Source organism: Mesoplodon densirostris, chromosome 6, assembly GCF_025265405.1.
Source record: "Mesoplodon densirostris isolate mMesDen1 chromosome 6, mMesDen1 primary haplotype, whole genome shotgun sequence".
NCBI lineage: Eukaryota > Metazoa > Chordata > Mammalia > Artiodactyla > Ziphiidae > Mesoplodon > Mesoplodon densirostris.
In genome coordinates, this window is record NC_082666.1 from 107,007,605 (window position 1) to 107,027,311 (window position 19,707).

Genomic DNA, 19,707 nt, shown 5'->3' on the forward strand with positions numbered 1-19,707 from the left:
AAAATAGCTGGAAATGCCAAAATGTTTGGAGAGTAAACAACATGCTACTAAAACATGGGTCAAGGAAGAAATATCAAGAGAAAAAATATTTTAAACTAAATGAAAATTAAAATACAACTTGTCAAAATGTGTGAGCTGCAGAAAAAGCAGTACTTAGAGGGAAACTGATACCATTGAATGCATCTATTTGAAAAGATTTAATATCTTTGAGGGACTCTGGTTTGCTGACCTGATCGATTTCTCCCTGTTTCCAAAATATTGGGAAACATGAATTCCTCCTTAGGTAGCACAGTGCCAGAAGAAGGAACCCCACCCAATACACAAACGCAAGGATGGGAAAACCTAGGAAGTTGAGCTGGAGCTCAGCCATGGTGCAGTAAGGCTCCTCAGACAAAGAAGATGGTCCAGATCATGAGAAGTGCATTGCTGCCTCAAGCATCTGGGCATTGAAAGTGCACATTCTAGACTAGAGTTCTACGCCCACATTACAGAGGTTAAGCGTAAACACCAAAGGTTCTTGAGGGTGGGGGAGGGGACAACACAAGAGAGAGAAACCCACAATCCTTCCCCCACCATCCAACCCAGCAGATCTATCCATCCCTCCAGGGCCCTTTAGATACCTCTAACCCACCTTCCAACCCACACATTTACATACCATATATTTACCTTAGTGAAAATTTCTATTTATTCCACACGTTACCCAGATATTACCTGAGACCCTTTTACTGCTTGGTGATCTACCTTTGGACCCCACATAATATTTAAAACTCTTCTATGCCGAGGGATTTTTACCTCCAAGCCTTCAACTACAGCTTCCCCTCATACATAATGTGTTCTCACCTGTATGAAGCCAGAAACGTAGTCAGAAGAAATATACGCCCCCTTATCTCCTCAAAAGAATTCACATTCACCAAAAAGTGTAAGAGTGCAGAGTAGCCTGTACCAGTGAACAGGAAGCATGACAAAAAGGGAAACAAGGGCATGGCACACCCATGAACCTATGGCAAACAACTTAAAAAGCTTTAGTAGTTCTTTTTTTCCTAAAATCCCTCTTAGGCTATTTAGCCCCCTAAGGTTCTCAAATCTAGCCTCCTCCAGCCATACAGTGTCTCATCCTGCTGCTTGCTCCCTCTTCTGAAAAATCCCTCTCAAAACATTTAAAATTTTTTTCTTCATTTTACAGAACACAACCCGAAGGATCAACCACACCCTGATTTAAGGAGTGGGCTTCTCTTTAACATAACTTCTAATGAGCACAATATTTAGCAATACGTTTTAGCTTTTTTGAATCACACTCATGGTTACTTCTTCTATGAAAAGTTTTATGATTTTTTTCCCCATCTACTTTCTTACTTGCCACCAAAATTCCTGTTGGCATCTCCATACCTTTTTAAACAATGATGTCATTTTTGTTGATGTGTATATGTATTTATTTCATCTCCCCGTGCTAGTCATTTAATAGTTGTAGCCCTTGTGCCTTCATTATTTAGATTATAAACTGCTGAAATTAAGCTGTGTCATTTCCTTACTTTGCTTGCCTGTATTCCCTCATTGAGTCTGATGAATCAGTCTTGACCCCAGATACCTAATTCTCTCCCTCCCCTATGAGGAGGATACTAGTAATGACAGCTCCTTTCTTTACCTGTCTTCTCCTGCATCCACAGCTCCACTGTTGTCTGTACCCAAAAGGAGGGTCCATTTCAAGCCCACTCCATCTCACATACCTTCCTCCCTTGACTGCAGGAGGTGTATCTGTTCAGAAAAACCCCTCCACATATCTTTGTATCTCTGGTATTGTTTTTTTTTTTTATAGAAAGTTTGGTCCTGACTGTCCCTGAGGTCCCTAGGATTCACAACTGTAAAAACATCCTCTAAAGTCTGAGCAATATAAGCTCCACCAAAAGAATTTCCAGGATAGAAGGGGTCATAAAAATGACACATCAAATATATTCTTCAAAAAGTAGCCTTGTCATAAAAAAAGAAAGACTGAGAAACACTGATCCAGATTAAAGGAGACTAAAAACACATGACAACTAAATGCAGTCTGTGATTCTGAATCCTGTAATGGAGGTTTTGAAAAAAAGCCACAAAGGACATTACTCAATAAATTGACAAAAATGGAATATGAATGGGAGATTAGTTAAAAGTTTTATGTCATTGTTAAATTTACTGAAGGGGAAAACTAACTGTACTGTATGTAAGAGAATCTTCTTTTTCTTAAATACACAATGAAATATTCAAGGAGAAGGTGCATGGTGCATGAAATGTATTTTCAAATATTCAGAAATGTATGCATATTTTTCATATATGTGTGTGTGTGCACGTATTCATATATAGAGAGAGTGGAGGCAGGAAGGGAAGGAGACAGAGAGAGGAGAGAGATCTCAAATGGGTCAAAATGTTAGTAGGTAAGTCTGGATAAAGGGTACATAGTTTTTACCATCCATGCATCTTTTCCACAAGTATAGTTATTTTCAAATAAATACATTTTAAAAATGGACCATTGGCTGCTGTCCTGGATTTTACCTAAACTTTGGGATTTCTGCCTTTGATTCTTGCAGCTACCACCATCACCATACCCAAACCCCAGAAATGTGTAATGCCAGCTTCAAAAGTTATCTCACATTCTGTCCCAGGCAAGAAACCTGGGACCCTCTGCACATTTCAACAGGATTTTACAAAATGCTGAAGAAGAGCACCACACCCTCCCAACCAACAAATGTTTTTAAATTAAACACAATACAAAAAAAAAGAAGGAAAAAAATCAACGTGTTTACAGCATGGAACCCCTAATTTTTCTGATCTGGTGCCACCAGGTCATCCGTCTTCTGGCGTATTGTGGTGTGAATTGGTTTGCCAGCACTTCGTCTGCTCTGCTCGCCAGTTACCATTCCTCCACCAGATTTCCATCTTCCAAAAATGTGTTGACATCTTTTGTTGTATCCTCTCTCCTTCTAGTCATCCTTAAGCACTTATTCTTTTTAAATCCTTTGTTTGAATAGTTTCATTGAGATATAGTTCACATACCATACAATTTACTCATTTAAAGTGTGTAATTCCAGGATTTTTAGTATACTCACAGATATGTGCATCACAATTTTAAAAACATTTTCATGACCTCAGAAAGAACCCCGTAACCTTTAGCTATTACCCGCCACCCTTCATCTCCCAGCTCTAAGCAACCATTAATCTACTTTCTGTCCTCTCTTGGCTTCCCTATTCTGAATATTTCACATGAATGGAGTCATACGTGGTTATTTGTGACTGGCTTCTTTCACTTAGCATGTTTTCAAGGTTCAGCCATGTTGTAGCATGTATCAGTGCTTTTTAATGCCAAAAATATTACACTGCATGGATATACCATATTTTATTTACCCATTCATCAGTTGATGGACATTTGGGTTGTTTCTGCCTTTTAACTCTTATGAATAATACTGCTATGAACATTTGTTTACAAGTTTTTGTGTGGACATATGTTTTCATTTCTCTTGAGGATATACCTAGAAGTGGAGTTGCTGGGTCACATAGTAATTCTATGTTTAACATTTTGAAGCGCTGCCAGACTGTTTTCCAAAACAGCTGCACCATTTTTCATTCCCACAAGCAGTGTATCAGGGTTCCAGTTTCTCCGCATTCTCGCCAACACTTGTTTTAATCTGACTTTGTGTTTCTAGTCATTCTTGTGTGTGTGAAGTGTTAGATCATAGTGGCTTTGGTTTTCATTTCCCTGATGGCTAGAGATGTTGAACCTCTTTTCACCAACTCTTACTTTTTTTTTCATCTACTCTTGCTTTTAATGGCATTTGGGGAAAGAGAGAAGATAAACAAGTGTGTTTTATCTACTGTGTTTAACTCGGAACACAATAGCTCATTTTAACTATGTGACAGGAAAAATATTTTCTTGTAAATATTTGAAAACACATATAGTAATGTCAAGTCTTTATCAACATGCACAGTTTACTACTTCTATTCTCTCTGCATGTTATAGTTACTGTGTGATTAAGGGAAAGCAATATTGTGCACTGAATTTGACCTGTAAGATTACTTCTTATATGGGGTTGAGGGAGGAATTCATTCAAATGACTCCTTGGGGTTGACTAAAAGGCAGAGCAGAACTGATTGCCAGAGCCTCTAAAGCACAATGCTTTTTTGTCACCAATGCTGTGTACATCTGTTGTGAATAACTGTGTACCACAGGTGATAAGTATCAAAGAAATGTGAGAGCTCTGACATGGGCACATAGCATATGTCTTAAGAGATAGATGACAAGATGTTTAAATGGGCTTTTACACTTTAATCATAGTGTAAAAGATGGGATGTATCACACATGTCAAATGATAACTGTGAAAGCTGGGTGAGGGGTGTATGGGAGGTTACATTGTTCTGTCTGCTTTCGTGCATGTTTAAACATTTTTTACTAAAAAGCTTTAAAAATAATAAAAGATGTAGAGTGACTCATAAGGAGAGGGAGGGAGCAAAAGGATACCTGGCCAGGGTGATCAGTCCATCAAGACTAGAGTTTAGCTATCTCTCAATAAGGAAATTTCAGGAAGTGTAATTCCTTTGACGTTGGGAAAGAAACTTCTTTCCATATAACAGGAAGGAAGAAGGAAAGGAGGAATAGGAAATTTTTTTTTTCAAGGATTTTGATGAAAATTTCCCATCTCATGATTTCTAGTTCCTCTGTGAATGGTGGTTTGGCACATCTGCTGAGCAAGTGGAGATGGCCTAAGTTTGAGAAAAGTGAAGGAGATTTGAAATAGATTTGAGTAGCACTGGAGAGAAAATGGACTAAGGAAACAGTGACCTAAGTTCCATTTGTTTTGTTCACATGTTAGTAAGCATGGAATAAGAATTTGTGGAATGGCTGCATTATTTCCAGGTAGCATGAGGGCTGACTTTATCATGGCATCAGTAGACTTGATTGTGAGATTTAATCCAATAGTCATCAGCTACTTATGGGAAGGTATTTCTGGAAAAGGCAGAGATAGGGGATTTTGCCAGACGGGAAGGATTAAAGGTGATTGGATGGGACCTATTTGTAGTGGAGCTTTTTAAATGTTGCTTACCTGATAGACCACCAAGCCTACCTTGGAGAGAGAGAAAAAGAAAACAAGAGCTTGGTGGATAGAGGAAGAGTAAGTGGAAAAACGACCTAAAGTTGAAAAATTAACAAGTAGTATATAAGCTGGGAGGATGGAGGATGAGGCCAAAGGGTGGAATGTCAGACTGTATTATTCCAGATGGCAGAAGTGTTCCTGGTAATAAGCTCTACAGTGTGGCAGTGACTGCACTGGAATGGAAGTAAAAATGAGATGATGTAGGAACAGGGAAGCTGGGTTACTGATAGGTCTATCCACATGGAGGTTAGAGCCCTCCACCACTCCTCACCTCTTCATGTTCCCCACCCTGGGCCCCCGCCCACCTTTTGTCCCTCTCCCGGGGGCTCCACGGAATCTGCCTTCTCTGTGTGACCATAAGCTTCAGATATTGTAGGATCAATGTCATAACTCTGGATAAGAAAATAAAAGTAGTGAGAGAAGGCTGTAGTGGACATCTATTTTTGTTTTTTTGTTTTAACACCCAGTATCCATAAGTCTTTCTGGAAAAACTACCTCAGGTGCTCTCTAGGATACTCACCCTATTTTTGAGTCCCAGTCTGTACAAGTAGAGTTGCCTTCCCTCTAGTCCTCATTGTAAGGGTGGGTATGTGTGCAGCCTTGGCCAAAAAAAGGAGGTCCATGGTAGGCCCCCAAATGTCTGATACCCCAGTGCATAGTCTAGGACTCACCTCTGGTTCCGGAGCTGCAGGTATCCTGGGGAGGTGTACCACGGCTCCACCAAGGCTATTAATATCAGTGGTGGCACCTTCATCTTGGTTGGTGAACTGTACACACTACAGGCAATATCTTGTATATTCCCATCAAGCATAGATGGAAGGAAAACACCATGATCACCTTCCCCAAAGAGGGGGATGCCATCTTGATGACATCCTTGGAGATACTCTTTTAGTACTCAAAGACACCCCCATGCCTTTTTGATATAAGGCATCAGTGTGCCGTGCAGTTCTCTGGTCAGCCTCAAGGACATGGTGCTTGGATCAGATTGAGGAATGGGGGAGCAGGACAGGGTCAGAATATGGGAATGATGAGGCATGAACTTTGTTCCACCAGTAAGGACATTCTTTCCCTTCACTTTTTCTTTCTTTCCCACTCACTTTAAGACATCTTTTGCTTACTCTCAGCTGTATTTTACCCTGGGAGGTAGGTGGCTGCCTGGTCAACATTCCTACCACTGACAGCTGAGTGGTGCTTTTCCTCTGCAAAAAAAAAACCAGTCATCAACTGAGCAGCCTGAAAAAATACCCCGGGAGGGGAACCACTTCCCCAGGGTGCCTTTCTAGTAAGGAAACCTCCATGTCAAGTTTAAAGTATGCTCTCCCGATACATTAACATGACCCACATAACAGATTCTTAAGCAGCTGCTGTGCTGTTCCTGGACCCTACGGCAAGTAGCCCAGGGTCCAATAGAGCAGCACCTCCGCCCAAATAGTGCCATTCAGGGTTCAGCCCCCTCTAGGAACCTCTGGTCACTGAGTTCTAAATAATGATTAAGCTGTTGTTTCTTCTTCAGCATTATTTTCAGAAAGTATACCTGTACCTAATGCTCCTCAGGTATAAAAGACCTATCTCCCCTACTTCTCTAAAGGATATAAAACATTCAGGGAGGGGGGAGATGTGGGCTGCTATACATTTTCATTAAGGCTAAGCTAAGCAGCAGAAGACAAAGCCCATCTCCTCAAATTTCATCAGGGAGGAAATTGGCTTTGGGGCGGGGCGGGGGTGGGGTGGCGGGGGTGGAAGGGGCACAATATCTATTTCTCAGCAAGAACTCCAGAGGACTGGTCACCTTTTAGCCAAAGCCAAAGGAAGCAATCAGTAAGAGCTGAACTATCTCCTTCCTTTCCCTTACACATAAACCCTGAGTTACCCAAAACCCATGCCCCCAGCACAGTACACAGTACACAGAAAAGATACACTATTATTAGATAAATATTTATTGGGGAGAATCAATAATCTCTACAAGGAAGGAGTTATTTCTGGATCGGAAGTCTTCATCCCTGGAAATTCTGGGGCAGTGTTTTCTGTCTAGACAGTAGAGACAGATGTCTGAACACAGGGCCTTCAGCAGTGCTGAGCGCAGTGGTGGGTGCCTGGCCAGCTTGACGCCTGCGGGTGGGGCTTGGATGGGGCACAGGCTCCCTGTGGGACACTGGTGGGGGATGTTTGTGACACAGTCGCTGGTCCTTGAATGCCACAACTTTCTGGCGGTGTCTCTTCTTATCTCTGATCTGTCTTGTACTACTTGGAGGATAACTCTGGCCAGCAAAGATAGCTTCTTGATGGCAGGACTTGATATTTGTCAGTTTACAGGAGGGAGCCCTGTGGTTGAAAGGATGCCCCTGGACAGGCTCTGTCCAGACCTGCACTTGCGCCTTTTGCTGAGTTTCCCTAAACTGCACTGGGGAAGGAAGGGGCTCTTGAGAGTAGGTGACATCCACTGCATACTGACACCCCGGTTTCTCATCTAGGAACTTCCTGATGCCTGTCGCGATTTTCTGAGCTTCAGTTGTCCCAGTAAAGGCAGCTCTACTTTTAACTAGGCCTCTGTTCTGCACAGTTGATATGGGGCTGCCCTTTTCCTGGGCATCTTCTTGCCTTTTGTATTTTATCCCAGAAAAAAGCCATTGCAAGAAGTGCTTCATTCTTCTTCTGATATGGCCTTCAGGAAGAGGCTGTCCCTTCTGTGATAGGATCTGGGAAGACTTGCTCGCAAGTGTCTTCTCTAGTACCATCTCCTGAGTAGGGAAACTCTTCCTCCTAAGTTGGGATGTCCCGAACCCTTTATCCCCTCGATCAAGCTCTTCTGCCTTGGGCTCCAGAGGGCTCACTCTCTTTGCAGTTGGTGGGAAATTCTTATCCTGGCACCTCCTTAAGGCATGCTTAGGGACCCAAGGTTCCTGCTGCTGCTCCATCCTGATTCCTCTGTCCTCCAAATGGACATGCAGCACCTGGGAAGCTCCCATGTCCCCACCTGAGACACCCTGGGCATGAGTCAGTGAGGCCTCGTAAGTCAAGTTATCTGAAGCAAGGGATGTGTCAGTGGGTTGGCCTTGAGCCTGGCTATGCTCCCTGTTCTCCAGTTTAAAGTTCAACTCACTGAACAGTTGTTCTTTAAGGTCTAATGATTTAGGATCTTGGGGAACTGGTAATTTGGGTGGGGGGCTTCCAGTGGTCACGGTAGTTTCTACTTTATTCTCATTCACATTTATCATTTGGGAGCTCCCTGGCTTGCTAGTTGCCAACATGTCACTAGTTTTTAATTGAAGAGTATCAAGCTCCTCAGCCGTGAATACCTCCCTAGACCATCTGGGCATTGAAACAGGTTCTGGCTTCTCCACCTTTTTGCCCTGTTGCATTTCTCCTTTATCACTGGAACTCACACTCTTACGCTTCGGCTCATATCTGGCCCCAGCTTGCTTTGCAAGCAGCTTTTGGGGATATCTTTTGGCTAGTTGAGTCTGTCTATGACCTGCTTTCCCTGTGATGCAGAGGGAGACAGGCAGACGAGTCTGTCTGGCATCCTTAATTCTCTGAACACCCTCTGCCAGCCCACGGTTGACATCAGAGCGTGGTTGTCTCAGGACCCTCTGTCCTCCTTTGCCCACAGGTGAGGTGGCAGGGAGAGAACGATCCAGGTCAGGGGCTGAATTTGTTGTTCCCACTTTGTCTCCATGGAGAGATGCAGAGCTTCCTCTCAAGGACTTGAAGCTCCCAGATTTGGAGTCTGCCTCAGAAATCACATTGGTTGAGGAGGGCAAGTTGGCATGAGACAAGGACTGGCATGAAGCATCTTTCAATTTAAAGATCTGTATGGATTCAAGGACCTTGCGGGGAAGGGCCCACAACATCCTCATATGAAACCTTTTAATATGGGCTTCCAGCATCTGTTGTGGACTGGAATCAACAAAAGTCAGGTCCTGGAAGGTATTCGGGGGTATGCCTCACCCACTGATGATGGCAATCTTCTCTGTTTTGTTTGGGTGTGGGATTTCACAGAAAGAAGCAATGTTTGCTTGATAGCATGCCATGAATTACGCACAGTCTCAGGGAGCCGACCCTCATGTATGTCCTCCAACTTCTTGCTCAAATGTACTTTTAGGACATTTTCAAGTTGTCTCCAACTTAGGCTCTTTGCTGACACCCTTGAATTTTTCTCTGAGAGACTCACCATCTGACTGTTTAGGTCTTTCTCAGAGTCATACCCCAGATCCTTACCTGAAGAGCTCTTTGGGTCATTCAACAGGTGATCTTTTGGGCCATTCTCTAGGCTGTGTCCCAGATCTTTCCCCACATCTTCCTCTAGCTGGCACATTACACCAGGGCTTTCTGGAAGTGAGTTCTCAGGAACAGGCTTCAGTAAGATGGCAATTGATTTAGATTGAGTGACAGATAAAGTGCAGTCTGGCTGTGGTGAAACAGACAGAGCTGGTGGTGCATGATGACAAGCAAAAGAATCGGGGTGATTCATTGCCTGGGACAAATCTGATAAGGGGTTGATATCTTGGGAAAGTGTGGGGTCAAGAGAGAAAACGGTATCCGGAGACAAAGTGGCCTCTCGTGGGAGAACAGGACCTGCTGTCTGAGTGTCATGTGGTAGGAGACGGGGAAAGGCAAGGGGTTGGGGTGGGGAGTAGTCCACAGGGAATTTAGAATCCAAGGAAGGAAAAGGCTCTGGTGCCAGAGAATGACCCAATGGGGAGGGTGAAAAAGAGTCAACTAAGGGGGTCATTGGGTTAGGGGAGAGAACGGAGGTGGGCAGTGTGGTAGGCTCAAGATGAGAGGCTGGTGTTAGGTCCCTTGGAGGGACTGTTGAGAAGGCAGGGGACAGAGTAAACGATGACTCAGTCACAGAAGCTGTGGAAGCCAACGGGGACACAGAGGAAGTAGAATCTTCCAGGGCCTCTGGGAGTAGCAGCCGACTGACCTCAGCAGTTGCATTATTACACACCTCACAGAAGGGGTCTGGACATAAGAGTTGACGCAAGCGGGTGATGTCATTGTGCCGGCCCAGGGTGCTGCAGAAGACAGGAAGTACAAAGGTGCAACCAGGACCAGAACAAGGAAAGGGGGACCTGCTGGCCTGGCAGGGGTGGGGTCACTGGAAGCCTGCTGCCCCTTCACATTGCTCCACATCCATGAGTTCACAACATGCTCAGTAGCCCTCACCTCAAGGCCTTCATCCCATACTCATTCCTATGCTACCCCCTGCCATGACTACAGCAGGTTGCACTGAATCCCTGGAATTGCATAGAACATGCTAAGGGGGGATCAGGAAAGAAGGGGAAAGAGTCACCTTTTCAGAATAGAAATCAGCTGCGTTTTCTCCTCTGTTTCTGTCTGGTGACATCTCCAACCTGAGAAACCAGGAGAGTGGGTTATATGTAATGAAGGTAGAAGCATAGGTATAATAAAGGAGTTTCCTTATGGGAAACCCTTGGGATATTAGACTCTGAACGACCCAAGAATTAGTAGATGAGGTCAAATGGTCAGTGATATTAACATGTGTATGTTGCTTCTTGTAAAGTACTTTCACATGCATTTTATCTCATGTGATGCTCAAAACCACCATGTGAAGCCCAGAGATCAGTGTGGCCTTAGAGAGGGATCTGATCATCCAGGAAGTCAAAGGACTTTTACAAAGTCAGGACACAGAAGTTCTGACTCTTGACATCTCACCTGGCCACCTGTTGGGAAACACCCATTGCCCAGGTCCGTCACTGCTTCATGCCCAGCGATGAGCAGAGCAGGGAATCTGAGAAGTGTCTCAGGCTCTGACTGCCTTCCCACAAGCCTCTCCTCTGAGAACTCTGGTCTCTGAGAGAAACTGTACCTAGCAGTTGACATCCTCAGAGATCAGGGACCTTGGATCTCATGGAAAAGGCAGGAAGGGTCACCCTTGGAGAGTTCAGGTGGGATAGGCAGAACCTTACCTTTTGGTGTTCCACCTTTCCTTCTCCTCTTGGCTCTGCCCTGATGCTGAGAACAAAAGAAAAGAATGAAGGGCTGGGGCTCATTTCTCTCACTCTTCTCTAGGAAACTCAGATATTCATTATCCATGAATAATATGACTCTATTTTAATTAACAGAACTTTATGTTCCTTCTTTTTATCAATTTTAAAGGTTTAAAATGCTTTCAATTTTTTTCTTCTTTGACAAACTCAAAGAAGGACTTTCGACTATGAGGTCCACACTTGATATTCTCAGTCAGAAGTCATCTGCCCAAGGAGGGCATAGCATCTGAGGCCAACAGTCACGTCCATGTCCCTCAGATAGGACCCTGTATCCTGGAGCTCAGGCTCCAGCCTATGGTCAGAGACTCAGCATTGCTGCTCTGATCAGCCCAGCACAAAGGAAGGCTTTGTCGAGTGATGCCTGACGTGAGAATGTGAGGCATGATCAAGCAATGGGGAACTCTGTTCTCCTGCAGAGATCCCAAACTCTCTAAATAACCCAACCCAGGGCCACAGAATTACTGTTTGGGATTTTATCCTGGAGTCCTCCAAACACTCAGATGGGCCATGGGCTTCAACTGCAAGCCTTGGTCCCCCCTGAACCCCTAGCCCTGCCTGGCTTCTTCCCCTAGGAGGGTGATGTTCTCTCTTCTCCTTGAATATCCCATCTTAGGTGTCTCTCTGAGCCAACCAAACTCATTTTAAAATGTGGGAATAGAAATGGAAACAACAATAAAGAATCTCCATTGGGGGTTCACCCAGGGTTGCTTACCTTTCGGATGTCTTTGGTTTTACTAAAGATAGATGAAAATGGCAAGCGTACCAGGTACCACAGGAACAGAAGAAGCAACCCCAACCCGCACAGGACGACGAGGTTTTGGTCACTATCCAAGGATGTTGAGTCACAGCTCGGACATGGGTCAGTAAGCTGTTCAAAAATGAGAGAGCGTTCCATTTTCTGAATTCCGTTTTCTGAATCACAAGGCTGCTTGAAGTTACTGAAGTTATTGAGCAGTCCCAGGCCTGCATCACAGAGCACTGAAGAGTCACAAAGGGTTTCTGAGTGTGGGGGAGGGGACAACATGGAGAGGGTGTGTCCACAGCCCCTCCCCCACCCACCAGTCCAGCAACCCCTTCCGCCCCTGCTGGGCCTTCCAGGTCCCTCTGCCCTACCCTGCCATCCTATTTTCCAACTCCATCCTTTCATGGTTTCATATATTTACGGTAATGAAATTTTCTGCTTGTCCCATCTGTAACCCAGATACTACCTGGGTCCCCTCTACTGTTTGATAGAAACTTGACTTGGGTCTCACCAATTCCACTGCCTTAAGTGTCTGAAATACTGTCTGGAATTTTTGCTTGTACCCACACATTTATACTCAGGATCATATATGTCCTTAAATCCATCTTTCCTATAGAATCTTTTCACTATGCAAACCCAGTTATAAAGAACTTAAAAGTTCTTTTATCCAGCTTTGTGAATGTTGAATAGGGAATTTTGCTTTTTGTTGCAGTCAGCCGTTACCATCTTCAGTCAGAGGGGCTGACTCAAATAATTAAAATGAATAATTCATTATTCAACATTCACAAAACTAAAGTTACTATAAAATAAATGTAAATAAACTTTCACGAGATCTTGAGGATAAGTCTGTAGCACTTATTTTTCTGAAGTTAGTGAAGCTTAAACTGCATAAAGACTTTTAGGACATGCTACACACACACACACACACACACACACACACACCCTTTGACAAACCAATCTGGTATTTTCAAATCTAAGAATAAAGTGTTTTCTCATTTTATTCCAATCTTCCATCTTTTGTTTTGACCCTACTTCTTCCTACTCTACCTAAAATACAGACAGTCCCTGACTAGGGGACATCAATTTTCTAACATGTGCACAAATCCCTGTCCTAGTCAGTTTGGGCTGCCGTAACAAAACACCATAGACTGGGTGCTTAAACAACAAACACTTATTTCTCATAGTTCTGGAGGCTGGGAAGTCCGAAATAAAGGCAACAGCAGATTCTGTGTCTGGTGAGACCTACTTCCTGGTTCATCAACAGCTGTCTTCTCCCAGCAACCCTGCAGAAAAAGTGGGTGAGAGAGCTCTGTGAGGTCTCTTCTATAAGAGCATTAATTCCATTCATGAAGGCTCCACTGTTGTGACCTAATCACCTCCCAAAGGCCCCATCTCCTAATACTATGATATCATATTGGCCTTAGGGTTTCAACATATGAGTTTGGTAGGACACAAATATTCTGTCCATAACACTACCCAAAGGCTGTGCTAAGTCCTCTGGTGGCACGGTGGGACCCAGGAATGTCAAAGCCTTAGAGAAGAATCGAGTCTTGAGCAGCCTTACCTGATTATCCTTGTGGGCCCTGTAAATATCATCTTGTCTTAAGTGTGCCTTGCCACAAAGGTTGAGAAGCTCTGCTCTACATAATCATCCCCATAAATGTTTGAAAATCAACTACCTGCCATGCTTTTTTTCAGGCTCCTCTTGTCAGGTTTAAATAATCCCAGTATTTCCCTCCCCTCTTCCTACATCTTCCTTTCTAAACTCTTTATCTTCATGATAGCTGTTCTCTGAACTGTCTCCTAATTTCTCATGTCTTTCTTAAACTGTGATGCCCTTTATTTGACACCCATGGCCTAGCACAGTTACTTGATCTCCTGTGAAAGGGTTAGACAGCCTTCAAACCCACAGAGTCTTCTTTCAATTATGCAGGAACAGGTAACCTACCCTGAGGATAAAATCTGCCAAGAGGCACCACTTCCTCCTGACCTTGATATGCAGCCTCAGCCAAGTTTTCATTTAATAAATATTTCCTGCTGGAAACTAGGAGACACAAGTACCTGTAAGTCGCAGGCTCTGTCCTTAAGGACCTCATGGTGCAGTTTTAGGGGCAAGCCCTGCACAGGTCAAGAGTTACATAACCGCACAGGAGAGGTCCTCCATGGCATTTGTGAATTGGCAAGTGATCTCTGGAATAGATCAGAGAAGGGACAGATGCTATGGGTGATAACTGCTCAGACATTTTATGCTCCTTAGGAAGGTATCCCTGCATGCCTCTCCAATTTTCTGATACAAATTAACGATCCTTGGAGAAGATGGTTACAGAAGAGCTTTTCTCTTTTAACAGGGCACATGTTGGCTAGATATCCTTACATACATGTGTGTGCCTTGCATGTAAAACTTACAAGAAGTTTCAATAAAAAGGCTTTTCCCAAAATGTTAATAAGATTCCTTTTCAGAACCTGGTAGAGCTCCTTCAAAATTGAAAGAAACAAAGGACTAGATGTACAGCACTTTTCTTTGCTTTTTTTTTTTTTTTGTACCAACCACAAATAAACTCCATTGGTATTTAGTAGCAGAAGTTCACAGCACTTATCCTTCCTAGACTAACATCAATTATAAATTATAAATTTATTTGTCTAATTTATAAAACATTTTGCTTTCAGCGATCTCAGTGGATTTTCACAAACATCCTGTGATGTAAACAGTACAGGTATTATTGTGCCCATTTTATCAGTAAATAAAACTGAAGTTCAGAGACGGGAAGAAACTTCCTTAGATGGTTCAGCAAGTAAGTAGTAGAGCCCTGCCTACTAAATTCCCCACATTCTCAATGCTACTATTTTAAACAATATAAATAAGTGACTTCTTAAAAAGTATGCCCTGGTACTAAAATTAAAGTGGTTCTGTGATTGAGAATATTCACTTTATCCATTAAATGAGGCCAAATTTGGGAAGTAAAGAAAAGCTATTTTTGGCATCCTATCACCTCTTAGGTACCTTTTCCTTTTCATTCTTAGCACCAGTGTCTTGATAAGTTTTCTCTATTGCCCTCTTAAAACCTACTTTCAAGAACTCTATTACATATGATTCTCAGTAAGGTATAAATGAATAATAAAAGCTTAAAATGTCTTCCCTCCCAGGAGCACACGTCACACATTTTACATATATCTGACCCCAAAGCCTTGTACTAAAGCTCTCAGCAGAGCATTTCAGGCGGCCCTCCTGAGGTGGCAGTGGTGGCTTTCAGCAGAGTGAGAGCGTCTCCTCTCCGCCCAGTGACATCTTCCCAGTTGACCTTCGTCACTACACAGAAGTCTGGTCCCACATTGCAGGCTGCACATGGTTAGATGATCCCCAAGAAAGAGTAGTTTCCAAAAGCTCTACTAGAATAGTACGCTGCCTGTTGGAGGAGACTCAGTAGGGATAAGTCGTTCGTCTAGGATGGTCACATGTCCTCAGTGCTCTCGCTCACACCCTGGCCACGGTCCCAGGGATGAGCCACGTAGAGGGAGCTTCTTTTAGGTTACCAGAAGCCTGAAGAACAACAGAGTAGTCTAGAGTAGAATCCTTTAAAACTGAACTGAACACTGCCGCTTTAAGATGTTCTTCGTTCATACACACACCACACTTTCATTGAACTCTACCATGTAGTATTTCTAGTAGAAATATCAAGAAAATAAGGCATTGCCTCTGCCCTCAGGCAGGTCATAGTTCAGTAAGTAAGGCCTGCAAACAAGTATAATAAAGTGATATGAACTATAAAAGAAGTAGGAATAAGAACACAATGAAAATACAGATGAAAGAGCAATGAATTCTTCCGCCAGGAGGGAGACGAGAGAGAGGCAGGGAAAATTTCAGACGTGGTGCCAACTGAGATGGGCCTTGTGAGGTCAGCTCCTCCTCCTCTCCGTCCTTGCCCTGGCCCTCTTCCTGTTCCTCACCCCCTTCCTCCTCACCCTCCTTTGCTTCTTTCTTTACACTTCAATTTTTAGAGCAGTTTAAGGTTCACAGCAAAACTGAGCAGAAAACACAGAGCTCCCATATGCCATCTAACCCCCCCAAACACCCCTCCCACAACCTCTCCCACTATCAACATCCAGCACCAGGACTTCCCTGGTGGTGCAGTGGTTACGCCTGCCAATGCAGGGGACATGGGTTCGATCCCTGGACCAAGAAGACCCTACATGCCACGGAGCAGCTAAGCCTGTGCACCACAACTACTGAGGCAGTGCTCTAGAGCCTGTGAGCCACAACTACTGAGCCCGCAAGCCATAACTACTGGAGCCCTCACACCTAGAGCCCGTGCTCTGCAACAAGAGAAGCCACTGCAATGAGAAGCCCATGCACCGCAACGAAGGGTAGCCCCCGCTCACTGCAACTAGAGAAAGCCTGCATGCAGCAAAGAAGACCCAACACAGCAGAAAGGAAGGAAAGGAAAGGAAAAGAAAGAAGGGAGAGAGGGAGGGAAGGAGGGAGGAAGGAAATTAAAAAAAAAATGCAACACCAGAGTGGGACATTTGTTACAATCATACCTACATGGACACATCATTATCACCCAGAGCCCATAGTTTACGTGAGTTAGACAAGTGTATAGTGACATGTCTCCACCATTGTAGTATCACACAGAGTAGTTTCGCTGCCCTGGAAATCCTCTGTGCTCTGCCTCTCCACTACATCCTCCACCCTAACCCCTGGCAACCACCAATCTTTTTACTGTCTCCAGTGTTTTGCCTTTTCCAGAATGTCATATAGTTGAAATGATACAGTGTGTAGGTAGCCTTTTCAGATTGGCTTCTTTCACTTAGTGATATGCATTTAAGGTTCCTGCATGTATTTTCATGGCTTAATAGCTCATTTTTTCAGTGCTGAATAAATACTATTCAGTTGTCTGGATGTACCACAATTGATTTATCCATTCACCTTAGACATCTTGTTGCTTCCCAGTTTTGGCACCTATGAATAAAGCTCCTATAAACTCTTTTTCTTAAAAAAACACACTGTTGAGGCATAATTCACATACCATATAATTCACCCATTAAAAGTGTACAGTTCAATGACTTTTAGTATATTCACAATGTTGTGCATCCATCACTACAATCAATTTGGGAATATTTTCATCACTCTAGAAAAGAAACTCTGTTCCCCCTAGCCTTCACCCTTCAATCTCATCACTCTCCCCAGCCCTAGCTTACCACGAATCGACTTTCTCTATAGATTTGTCAATTCCAGACATTCATATAAATGGAATTATACAATATGTGGCCTTTTATATCTGGCTTCTTTCACTTAGCATAATGTTTTCAAGGTTAGTCCATGTTGTTACATGTATCAGCACTTCACTTCTTTTCATGGCAAGTAATACTTCATTTTATGGATATACCACATTTTGTTTATACACTGATCAGCTGATGAACATTTGGTTTGTTTCCACTTTCAGCTATTATGAATAAAGCTGCTATGAACATCTGTGTACACATTTTGCTGCAGACATATGTTTTCATTTCTTATTCATTTTTGCAATAACTTAAAGTCACACTTTGTCTAAGTTTGTTGTTTTCTGAGATTTTGGTAATATAACCATATCAGACTCCCTATGAAATGAAAGCTTTGGAGTCTAAATGCAGTGTTTGTCAAATGTCTGGGTGCATCAATTTGCCCTCCTGCCAACACTCTCAAAATTAGCCCTTGAGTCAGCAAGAATGATGGTGATGCATAATGCTTAACATTTAAAAGTAATGAACACCTTATGTTCTCAAGTTCCTAATCTTAGAAAATCAGAGGACGGTGTGGGAAGAGAAAGTGCAATCCAGCTAAAGTGAACATGAGCAAACCTATAACATATATAAAAGTGTATGTGTGGTCACACTAAAGCATTGGCCATGTGTCTGAGGATGAGAGTAGCAAAAAAAATTAGGCTGAGAAAGAAGGGGACTCAACTGTGAATGACTTTGAATGATAGTTTAAGAAGCCTCAACTCTGGACCAAGGGAGTGAGAAGCTAAGGTTTTCATAACCAGAAGAATGGCATTCCCAGATCTCTGTTTTGGAAAGATGACTGGCAAGGTGACTGAGAGTTAGGGGGAAACATGCAAATTATATCACATAGGACTCTTTCTCTTGCAGATGATAGAAAACCTAATGAATTCTAGCTTGAGCAAAATTTTTAATTTACTGGCTTCTATTTCTCTATAACACAGGAGCAGATTCAGTTTCTGACTTGCTACCTCTTGGTTCTGCTTTCTTGGTGTTGACTCATTCTCAAGCCACTTCTCTTATAGTCCCAAGGTGGCATCCAGCCAGGAAAAACAGAATTGTTGTCCCATTTTCTCAACCAAAGTCCCAACATTCAAGTGACTGGGACCAGCTCAGGTCATAAGAACACCCATGAAATAATTACTGGGAACCAGAGAATACTACTGGCCTAGTCTAGGTCAGTGCTACTCAAAGTGTGGTCTGTGGACCAATGCCTGTTTCCACATTTTTGTTACCATCTACAACAAGATAAGTTTAGACAATCAGCCATAAAAATAAACGAAATTGAGTTCTTTGTAGTGAGGTGGGTGGACCTAGAGTCTGTCATATGGAGTGAAGTAAGTCAGAAAGAGAAAAACAAATACCATATGCTAACACATAGATACGGAATCTAAACAAACAAAAGTGGTTCTGAAGAACCTAGGGGCAGGACAGGAATAAAGACACAGAGAATGGACTTGAGGACACGGGGAGGGGGAAGGGTAAGCTGGAATGAAGTGAGAGAGTGGCATGGACATATATACACCACCAAATGTACAATAGATAGCTAGTGGGAAACAGCCGCATAGCACAGGGAGATCAGCTCGGTGCTTTGCGGCCACCTAGAGGGTTGGGATAGGGAGGGTGGGAGGGAGATGCCAGAGGGAGGAGATATGGGGATATATGTATATGTATAGCTGATTCACTTTGTTATACAGCAGAAACTAACACACCATTGTAAAGCAATTATACTCCAATAAAGATGTTTTTAAAAAAAGTATAGAAACTGAGGATGGTTAGAAACTTGTACTGCAATTTGAGAGAGTCATTAAATTTAATAATAAAAACTGAGGCTTATATTTTGTATGTCATAGTTCGTGTGTCATTTTTCCAGTGATTCATTTTTACTATATTTTATACAAGTACCAGTCCACAGTGGATGGGGGTGTGGGAGATGAAGCAAACTGGTCCTTCACCACAGATAGTCTGAGAAACCGTGGTCTCATATACATGGTCCACTGTGAAGCCTGCGGGTGAATCAACATTCTGGAAGCACACAGGGAGACTTTGGGGAGCTCTTTCCCCCTCGCCATGAAAGAAGGCAAAAATAAATGTCCACTATAATCGGGATCTTAGTTGGAGAGAGGAAGGACATTCCCAGACTTACTTTAGCTCTCTTATTTTCTCAAGCTTTTGTCCACGTTGATCTGCCCTTATTCAGAGTCCCTAGTAAGAATTTACTCTGCATAAGCTTTGGATATGGCCAGTTTAATAGGCTAAACATTACATGGGCATTCACCTGCCTTGCCCATTAAAACTTGTATTACTAGAATCAAAGCATTTGAATGGCTCTCTTAAGCCATTAAGAGAAAAACAACTTTGAGCTAGAGTAACACAAGGTAATTACTAAGCTGAGCGAAATTCCTCTGCCATGCTCTTGGCACTGAGGTATGGAAACTCTACAGCCCTATAAGAAGTCTGAAGGAAAAAAATGTTTTATACAAATTTCAAGGGTCTAAGTTTCTCATTAAAAGTACATTTTAGAAAGTTGTTTTAAGTTAACTTGCTAGGGCAGTTGTACGGCAAGCAGACGGAT

At 43.0% G+C, this 19,707-nt stretch overlaps 1 long non-coding RNA gene and 1 pseudogene across 1 annotated transcript in view; both read right to left on the bottom strand.

Annotated features, from left to right (window-relative positions):
* The window catches only part of LOC132492652 (uncharacterized), a 406,999-nt gene that overhangs the window by 249,206 nt on the left and 138,086 nt on the right, over nucleotides 1-19,707 (bottom strand). The gene's annotated exons all lie outside the window — the stretch shown is intronic.
* Nucleotides 7,094-19,204, bottom strand: LOC132492339 (spermatogenesis-associated protein 31D1-like; annotated as a pseudogene).